Source organism: Eschscholzia californica, unplaced genomic scaffold, assembly GCF_041429995.1.
Source record: "Eschscholzia californica isolate CP2 unplaced genomic scaffold, dmEscCali1.0.p SCAF_3, whole genome shotgun sequence".
Lineage (NCBI taxonomy): Eukaryota > Viridiplantae > Streptophyta > Magnoliopsida > Ranunculales > Papaveraceae > Eschscholzia > Eschscholzia californica.
The window spans coordinates 6,355,633-6,365,774 of record NW_028238420.1 but is presented as its reverse complement, the minus strand read 5'-3'; the positions used below and the strand labels follow the sequence as shown (position 1 = coordinate 6,365,774).

The window sequence follows — 10,142 nt, the reverse complement described above, 5'->3', positions numbered from 1 at the left end:
TTCTCGGACCGTTTTCCCGTCCTAGTTTTTGGTAGTCATTGGTATTTGTAATTTTAAATCTTGTTTAGGTCTTTTTTTGTCCTTTTAGTGGGGGTTATTTGTTCAAAACTTTTATCAGATCTTCAAAGTTCTTAAGACCTTTGAAATTTGGCGTTATTGTTTCGACCTTTTTTTAAGAGCTTCAAGTTTCGTGTTATTGGTTCAGACCTTTATTTAAGAACTTTAAAATTTTGTGTTATTGGTTCAGATCTTTTTTTAAGAACTTTAAAAGAACGCGTTATTCATTTTTTATGAAAAATTAAGAACTTTTAGTCAAAGATCTGACCCAGGGACTTTTCAAGACAAATTTACTCATAAATTAGTCAAATTCAAAAATCTACCTAAACAGTTGGATCTTTGAAATTCCTACTTTGGGTGTACCTAAAAGTTATTGTCAAGCCCGTTTGTTGGGGGTGCAGACCTTTCTTGTTAGGGTTTTTTCTGGATTGGCTCCTTAAAGTGTGACCAAATTCTCGCTTCACATAAATATTTTTTTCTTCTTATCTCTTCAGTTGTGTTAATTTCTCCTTATCTCAAATCTCTCTTTTTTCCCCCTCGAACTCCTAATCTAATTTGTCTGTCTCCGTAGCATCCACCTCTCATAAAAAAAATATATTTTTCCTATAAATAAGTGATTTTTTACTTTTAATTCTTTTTACGCGAGTTGAATAAGTGTATGTGTTTAGTATTTATTTTGGGAGTCTACCTTTTTATTTTCTTATTAAATTCTAAAATGATACTTTGTAAATAGAAATTAAATTTTATTTATTGGAAAATTATACGCCAATAATATAGGAACGTCCCGAACTTTCATTCTAAAATAATACTTTAAAGTTTAGCTCTTAAAATAATATAACGTTCGTTGTAATCTCAAACATTAGTTTGGAGGGCTTAGATTTCAAATAATATTAGGTTTGATTTTAACAAAAAATTCCGGATTTTCAAAGTTTCAATAAAGGGTTTCCGAAGTTAATGATCAACGACTTTAATGTCCCGGACCTTTATGTTTATACCCAAGTTCAAAATTGTTTTTTGGAAGTAAGTTCAAAATTCTTGAATTTGCACTTTCATGTGATGGAATCTAAGACCTCCGCATTACGGAGTAGATGCTCTTAACAACTGGGCAATAACTAACGTGTTAATCCACTTATTAGTCTAAAAACCATATTGCTACAATGAAATGCGGACACTTTTAATGTAATGACTCGATTTATTTGTCACTAGGTTCCCACCGCGCCCGTAAGCCCTACGGGGGCGGTAGATCCCCTTTGACTACGCCGTCGTGTCTAGAATATGAGGAAGTACGTACTCATCGAGATCAACTCCGTCTCATTGGTGTGTGTATATCGAGATCGTGCATGTACGCAGGCGTTTATGCGTCGAGGAACTCATATCTATACCATCCAACATTAAACATATACTTGTAATTCACATTAGCTATGCGAATCACATGTCTCTGCTTCATCCTAGGTGGCCTAGAAACGAATTCCTCGACGCATAAGCGTCTGCGTATATGCACGACTTCCAATATGGGAAAAAAATCTAGGGTTATTTCCCTAATGGCCCCCTACTTTGTGACCAGCTTCCTGCCTAGCCCCCTACTTTACAAGAAATGCCCATATGGCCCCCTTCCGTTATAACACCGTCACTTTCTCTCTTCCATCATGTTTTCTCTCTCTGTCAAGTCATGCCACATCATCTGTTACGCCACCTCATCACCTTCTCCGGCGAGAGTCGCCGGCCGGCCAATTTCCGGCCGGCGACTTCAAACATAAAAAAAAAATTCTCTCTTCTCTCTCTCTCTAAAATTTTTTTTTTTCTCACCATTCTTTATCTCTCTAGATCTGACCTTGAAGAAGGTCTACAACAGACCTTCTTCAAGGTCTGTTTTGGACCTTGAAGAAGGTCCGAACAGACCTTCTTCAAGGTCTGTTTCGGACCTTGAAGAAGGTCTGTTGCAGACCTTCTTCAAGGTCTGATCTGACCTTGAAGAAGGTCCGAACAGACCTTCTTCAAGGTCTGTTTTGGACCTTGAAGAAGGTTCGAACAGACCTTCTTCAAGGTCTGTTGCAGACCTTCTTCAAGGTCTGATCTGACCTTGAAGAAGGTCCGAACAGACCTTCTTCAAGGTCAGATCTGGTTCTTAATGAACCAGATCTAGAGAGAGAAAGAATGGTGAGAAAAAAAAAAAATTTTTAGAGAGAGAAAGAGAGGAGAGGTGAAATTTTTTTTTTTTTTTAGGTTTAAAGGTGCCGGCCGGAAATTGGTCGGCCGGCGACCTTCCCGGAGAAGATGATGAGTTGGCAGGTTTTAACGAGGTGGCAGAGAGAGAAAAGAAATGGAAGAGAGAGAGTAACGGTGTTATAACGGAAGGGGGCCATATGAGCATTTCTTGTAAAGTAGGGGACTAGGCAGGAAGCTGGTCACAAAGTAGGGGGCCATTAGGGAAATAACCCAAAAATCTATTATATTAAAACAGCTCGGGCGGAACGGGCTCGGATAAGCCGAGCCCGAGGTAGGGAGCCGGGCGGATCGGGCCGGGCGAATCATGGAATTGAAGTGCCCGTAGCCCGTCCGAGCCCGACTACCCGAACGGGTTTCAACGGGCTCGGGTCGGACGGGCTCGGGTTTTAAGAATTAAAAAAACAATAATTTAATAAAAAAAACAATAATTTAATAAGAAAACAATAATTTAATAAAAAAACAATAAGTTAATAAAAAAACGATAATTAATTAAAATACCAACCATTTTATATATGGTTATCAGATTATATCATAAACAAAATTACATATTACATAATCATGAAAAAACCCATGCTAATAACAAAAGTACCAAAAGGTCCAAAATATAAACAAAAAGTTACATTTCCCTCCTTCATTAATCGAGCGATTGAACTTGAGACATGCTAGGACTAGGAATTGGTTCGGGAAACCCGTCATTTAACGGATCAAACTCCTTCAAAGTAACATTAAGCTCATGTTTCCACCAATCCTTAAGACAAACACAACACTCCAACATTTTCGGAGTTAGACTACTCCGATAGTCCCCCAAAATTCTCTTACCTAAAGAGAAAGTCGACTCGGAAGCAACAGTCGAAACCGGGACAACAAGAACATCACGTGCTATTCGGGACAAAATCGGATACCTCTTCTCGTTCTCACTCCACCAACCCAAAACATCAAACTTTTCAATATTATCAACCGAGGGATCCGGCTCCGACTCATATCTAGATATTTCTTCGGAAGCGGTAGCTATAGGGTCCTTTCGGACTCTCTTAATACTTCTCCAAAAAGCACCACGCCTAGACGATCCATCGGGCTCACTCTCGGGTGGATCAACAATAGACGATGAAGAAACGGATGTAGGCACACTCAAATCAGCCATATACTCTTTAAATAATTCGCGTAATTTGCCGATCATGGTGATAGATTGCTGAGTAGAACACTTAATAACATGAGACGAACTTTCGAAACAGTTCTCAAGTTCAGTTAAGAGCATATCAACTTTCATTTTGATCCTTGGATCTAAAATACATGCAATACCAAACAATACGGGACTTTCACCCCAATACTTGCAAAATTTAGCTTCCATCGAATGAATAATGCCCGCGAATATAGGATCAGTTCGATTATCCAAAAATACCATCCCAATATCAACCCAATACTCCAAGACGGAGTTAGAAGTCACATAATCAACACCAGAAAAGAAATTGGTTGCCTCATAAAAAGGCTTCAAGAACTTGTACAACAAAGTGGCGTGCTGCCAATCACTACTCCATAAGACACAAGGTGGAGATCGATCAGATAGAAACGAGTCAATCGGATCCTTAAACGGAAGGGCACTTCTCAACATAAGATAAGTTGAGTTCCAACGATGTTTTACATCCAATTGCAATTTTTTAGGAGAATAATTCTTTGATTCACAATGTGTTCGAAATTGTGCATTTCGAGTCTCCGATGCAGCAATATATTCAAGACAACCTTTCAGCCGTGTAAGCATTTCTTTAAACTGAGGAACTTTAAAAAACCATCCTGAACAACTAAGTTCAAGATATGACAACAACATCGAACATGAAATAATTCGCCTCTCAATGGTAAATGAGGCATTAACTCAATTAATCGAGAAACAGACACAGTGTTTGCACTGGCATTATCCATTGACAGGGAAAACACTTTGCCAGATATCATCCAATCATTAGTTAACTTATTATACAAAACATTGGCAATGTGTTCCCCAGTATGAGACTTGTCCAACAAAATGTAAGAGATGATTCTCTTTTGGACACACCAAATCTCATTGATGTAATGCGTTGTTATGCACATGTAACTAAGCCTCTGGTTCGAAGACCAGATATCAGAAGTAAGAGAAATTTGGCCAGGAGCACTAAGTAAAGCATTTCTAAGTGCATCTTTTTCTTCCTTAAAATATTTAAGGATATCATTTCTAACTGTGCTCTTGGAAAATGACTTGAACCCAGGATGGAAGGAATCAGTAATATAAAACTCAAAGAAAGGGTCCTCCACAAATTGCATCGGCAACTCGCGAAGGATTAAAAGCCTGATCGTGTTTTTGCGAGCTCTTGCCTGACTAAACTGAAATGAACTCATATTTCCACTCTTTGGATCTTGTACCAACTTTGATTGAGATAAGTCGATTTTTAATTTGGCAGCACACAAAAAGGTGTGCCTCTTGAAATGGGTTGTCCCATTAGAAGATTTCGAATTTCGAGAAACACCACAAAAATTGCATTTGGCCATCTTAATGATCTTGCCTTCATTTTTAGGATCAGGAACATCATGAAAGGAATAAAAGTTCCAAACCTTAGATGTTCTATCTCTCTTACAGGTTGATTTTCCAGTCGGCACATCTACTTCGCCTGCGGGAGAACCAACAGGAGCAGATACACCAGGAACAGGAAGATCAGCAGTACCAGCAGGAGATATTTCTCCATGAGCACCACTTTCATCATCGGTTTGTAGGAACGTCAATTTTCGTTCAGACATTCAATTTCTAACCAACTTCCTTGAATCACTCATTTTGCTTACAGTGTTCTAACAACAAAGAAGTGTCCACAATTGTGAGAACCATTTAGGCTCTTCCATCAATTCGGTCCTTCTAAGTGTTTAAACAAAGCATCCGAAACTGGAATGACAAGTGATCCAGTCCGAAATCATGAATCCTACAGAGAAGTTTAGAAACATACAAGTTAGAAATAGAGAAGTTCAGAAAACAATTAAGTTTAGGAACTTAGAAGATAGAAACAAAGGACTTAGAAGAGAAGTTAGAAACATAGTAGTTAGAAACACAGAAGTTTTAAGAAAAGAAGACAGAGAGGACAGTTGTTTTAGAAAAATAAAACAGAGAGAGAAGAGAAGTTCAGAAAACTTAGTTGTTTTCAAAAAGAAAGAAAAAGAGAGAAGAGTAGTTTGAAAAAAAAGAAAACAAAGAGAAAAGTAGTTTTAGAAAAACAAAATAGAGAGAAGAGAATAGAAGTTTTATAAAAAGAAATCAAAGAAAACGTAGTTGTTTTAGAAAAAGAAAACAGAGAGAGAAGAGAGGTTTAGAAAACTTGGTTGTTTTAAAAAAGAAAGAAAGAGAGAAGAGTAGTTGAAAAAAAGAAAACAAAGAAAATGTTGTTGTTTTAGAAAAAGAAAACAGAGAGAGAAGAGAAGTTTAGAACAACTAAGTTGAAAAAAAAAACTTGGTCGTTTTAAAAAAGAAAACTTCGTTGTTTTAAAGAAAACAGAGAGATTAAGAGAGAAGAGTAGTTGAAAAAAAAGAAAACTTGGTTGTTTAAAAGAGAAAGAAAAAGAGAAGAGTAGTTTGAAAAAAAAACAAAGAAAATGTTGTTGTTTTAGAAAAAGAAAACAGGGAGAGAAGGAAGTTTAGAAAACTTGGTTGTTTTAAAAAAAGAAAGAAAAAGAGAGAAGAGTAGTTTGAAAAAAAAGAAAACAAAGAGAACACTCTAATGGTTGATGAAGGCAAGATCATGTTGATGAACTATGATTGTATGATCTATCTATCCATTCCGACTAATGGTTCTGAAACAGAACAATCTGATCTGTTTGATCAGACAGATCGATAGTCAGATCTGTCTGATTAAACAGATCAGACTCAAATGAGATAGATCTGTTTCAGAACTAAAAAAAAAAGTCCACTATTTTGTATGTCATAATCATAGCATCATACTATACAACGAAATACTAATCAATGAACTATGATAGTATGATCTATCTATCTAATGATTCTGAAACAGAACACTCTGATCTGTTTGATCAGACATATCGATAGTCAGATCTGTCTGATTAAACAGATCAGACTCAAATGAGTTGAGTTCTGTTTCAGAACTAAAAAAAAAAACCCACTATTATTTGTATGTGTACATCTTACATCGACATCAACCACAAAAAAAAGAAAGAATTACATGATGGAAAATAGACCTCTATCTGATCTATTTGATCAGACAGATCAAAGGTTTAGGTCTGTGATCTGTCTGATCAAACAGATCTGACTCGTTAGAGTCGAGATCTTTACACACAAATCATAACAAATAACATTATAAACATTACTACATTATAACCTATAACAATAAAAACAAACAACAAATAACATCAAATAAATCAAATAACATCAAATAAAAAATAGATCTGACTCTAAGATGAGTTCGAAGGCTTAACCGCGTCCTTTGATCCGAAGATCATCAGCGTATACCCATTATGAACATAGCATCAGAGAGATCAGAAACTTCGAGAGTTCAGCCCACATCTAGATAGTAGATCACAGAGAGATGAAAACAGTAGATGATGTACTAACCATTTTTTGAAGCACCAAGGCAAGGACGATCAAAGAGATGCAAACAATAGATGCAAACAACACAGAGAGACTTCGAGAGTTTAACCCTAATGGTCTTTAATGGAGATAAGAGGCGGGTTCGTTCAATAAAAGAGAGAGAGGCAGAAAGAGAGAGAGAGAGCGGCGGAAAGAGAGAGAGGCGGAAAGAGTGTTCGGTGAGAGGCATTAGGGTTTAACCTGAGAAAAGAGGGGGTATTTATAGGGTGGTTGGATTTAATCCAACGGCTGAGATATTATTTAATCTCAGCCGTTGGATTAAAAAAAACACGCTTATCTTTCGGGCTTAAGGACGGGCTATCTTTCGGGCTATTCAAACGGGCAACCTATCGGGCTCTACCATCGGGTTCTTAATCGGGCCGGGACTCGGACGGGCTTTACGGGCTGGGACTCGGAATTGAGAGCCTGCCCGAGTCCCGGCCCTATAAGCCCGAGCTATCGGGTCGAGTTAGCCCGACTCGGGTTGGCCTCGGTCATCGGTCTCTCACAGTTCGGGCCGAACGGGTCGGACCGCGGGATTTCAGACCGTTTTCCCAGCCCTAAGTCTGGCCGTCTATTTTTTGTGTGGATTTTGCATCTGACGGATGAAAATATTCTAAAATCTAAACATTTCAAAAAAAAATTGTAATTAAGTTCTCTAACATAAGTTATTTTAGTCATTTACTAACAACTCCTATTTTTTCTCCCACACACTATCATTTCTCCCATGATCTCACATTTTTCTCCTGTACGTTTAAAAAATCTATTCATATTCTAACTTCCAAAAGTTCGGTTAAGGGTTATTATGGACACATTTTCCCCTCCAATATGGGAAGAAATCGTGGGAAGAAAAAATCTTTGGCTTTTGTAGTTAAGGAGGGTATTTAATTCCTTTTCTCATCAAACTACTTTTTTTTTATACCCTCATATTCTTAAAAAATCGTGGGAGACAAAGAAATTTGTCAGTTTTTTCTCGGTTTACTTATTTAAAGGTCTTGATTAGTTATTTTTATTTTAGTTTACTTATTTGGATTTTTGAGTTTAAGGTCCAAAAATAGGGGGGGTAATTAGTCATATATCCACTCCTAAATCAATAAATAAAATAAAACCAAAATAAACCGAAAATGTAAAATAAGTCCAAAAATTCACTATTTGGTGGGCCCCATGCATCAATCCTTTAATTTTCTCTCAATTTTGCCCTTTCATAAATATTTTTTAACCATTGGTAAACCAAAGGTATAATGGTTGAGTTAATACAATTATTCTTTCTATAAATTTTATAAAAGAATATTTATGGTGGATATTTAATGTTAAATTTTATTTCCAAAACTTATATTTTTCTAAAGTAACCTACCAAATCAATAGATATTTACCTAAAACTAGTTTCTCTCTCCCAAACACGAGTTTCTCTTTCTGTAACTATATGTTCTTTGAATTCAAGAAAATATATTATTTTCAAAACTGATATTTGTCTAAATTAACCTACCAATTCAATGAATATTTACCTAAAACGAGATGTTCTCTCCAAAAAACGATTTTCTCTCTCTATAACTCTATGTTCTTTGAACTTCAAGAAAGTATGAATTTGTGATTTATTTTTTATCTCTACCTCGATCAAATTAAACATTTACAAATTCTTTCGTGAGGTTAAAAAGCAAACTATTTTGCTAGCATCTTACTGATTCTACTAGCATATTTTACATTCTACTAGCATCTGATGAATGAATTGGACAAAGTAGTTTAAAAAGCAAATACTATTTAGCTAGCATCTTATTGATTCTAATAGCAATTTTTACATTCTATTAGCATCGGTATAAATTTGAATACAGTAGTTTAAAAAGCAAGAATATTTTGCTAGCATCTTATGAATTTGTTACAATAGGTTAACAAATACTTTTTAGTAATTTAATGAAAGAATATTTATGGTGGATATTTAATGTTAATCTTTATTTCCAAAACTTATATTTTTCTAAAGTAACCTACCAAATCAATGGATATTTACCTAAAACTAGTTCTCTCTCTCCCAAACACGAGTTTCTCTTTCTGTAACTATATGTTCTTTGAATTCAAGAAAATATATTATTTCCAAAACTGATATTTGTCTAAATTAACCTACCAATTCAACCAATATTTACCTAAAACGAGATGCTCTCTCCCAAAAACGATTTTCTCTCTTTGTAACTCTATGTTCTTTGAACTTCAAGAAAGTATGAATTTGTGATTTGCTTTTTATCTCTACCTCGATCCAATTAAACATCTACAAATTCTTTTGTGAGGTTAAAAAGCAAACTATTTTGCTAGCTTCTTACCGATTCTACTAGCATATTTTACATTCTACTAGCATCTGATGAATGAATTTGATAAAGTAGTTTAAAAAGCAAATACTATTTAGCTAGCATCTTATTGATTCTAATAACAACTTTTACATTCTATTAGCATCGGTTGAATAAATTTGAATACAGTAGTTTAATAAGCAAGAATATTTTGCTACCATCTTATGAACTTGTTACAATAGGTTAACAAATACTTTTTAGTAATTAAAATATATTATGTGAAATTGTTTTTGTTACATTTTCAGTATTTTACTAGCATTTTCTTGATTCTGTTACCATCTGATATGAATTTGTTACAATAAGTTGATTCTAATAAAATTTTATGCTGGTAGAATCTTATCGAGTCTAACAACATTTTTAACATTTTATTTTAACGTTTGTTTTTTCTTACTCTTCACTACTGTAGATGATGAATGAAACCATCAATCGATTCTCTCTCTCTCCCACTCGATGCTTTCACCTTTTTCACTCGGTTTAATTTGGGCGTCGATGATGAATGAAATCAAAACCTAGTTCATATATTAGAAAGTGACGATGCTCTCTCTCTCTCTTCGGTTTGCTTTTGCCCAATTCTAATAGAAATATAAAAGAAAGTATTCTGCTAAACGGTAAAGGCAACTATTTTTCCGGAAGGAAAGTTTGTTTTTGAGGAAATCATTTAATGAATCTCTAAATATTATGGTATATATTATTTTAGGTTATTTTTTTAACTTAGGATAGGTTAGGAAGTAAAAGAGAATGAGAGGATAGACATGTAATTTACTTTGAGTGGATTTATTTTCTATTTCAGATTATCTTTGGTCTCTAGACTCATTGATCATGCGATTTTGGACTTAAAACACATCCCCCGTACTTATTTCTATTCTTCATTTGCATGTTTTTCATCTCGATTCTTTTCTCTCATTTTTCTTTTTATTTGTTCATTTGAAACTCATTCAAAA

At 35.2% G+C, this 10,142-nt stretch overlaps 1 non-coding gene across 1 annotated transcript; it reads left to right on the top strand.

Annotated features, from left to right (window-relative positions):
* Window positions 1–1,946: 1,946 nt before the first annotated feature.
* On the top strand, window positions 1,947–2,126 carry LOC147548014 (small nucleolar RNA U3). The gene has a single exon (XR_015239009.1). It is a non-coding gene; the product is annotated as a small nucleolar RNA U3 (small nucleolar RNA).
* Window positions 2,127–10,142: the final 8,016 nt, after the last annotated feature.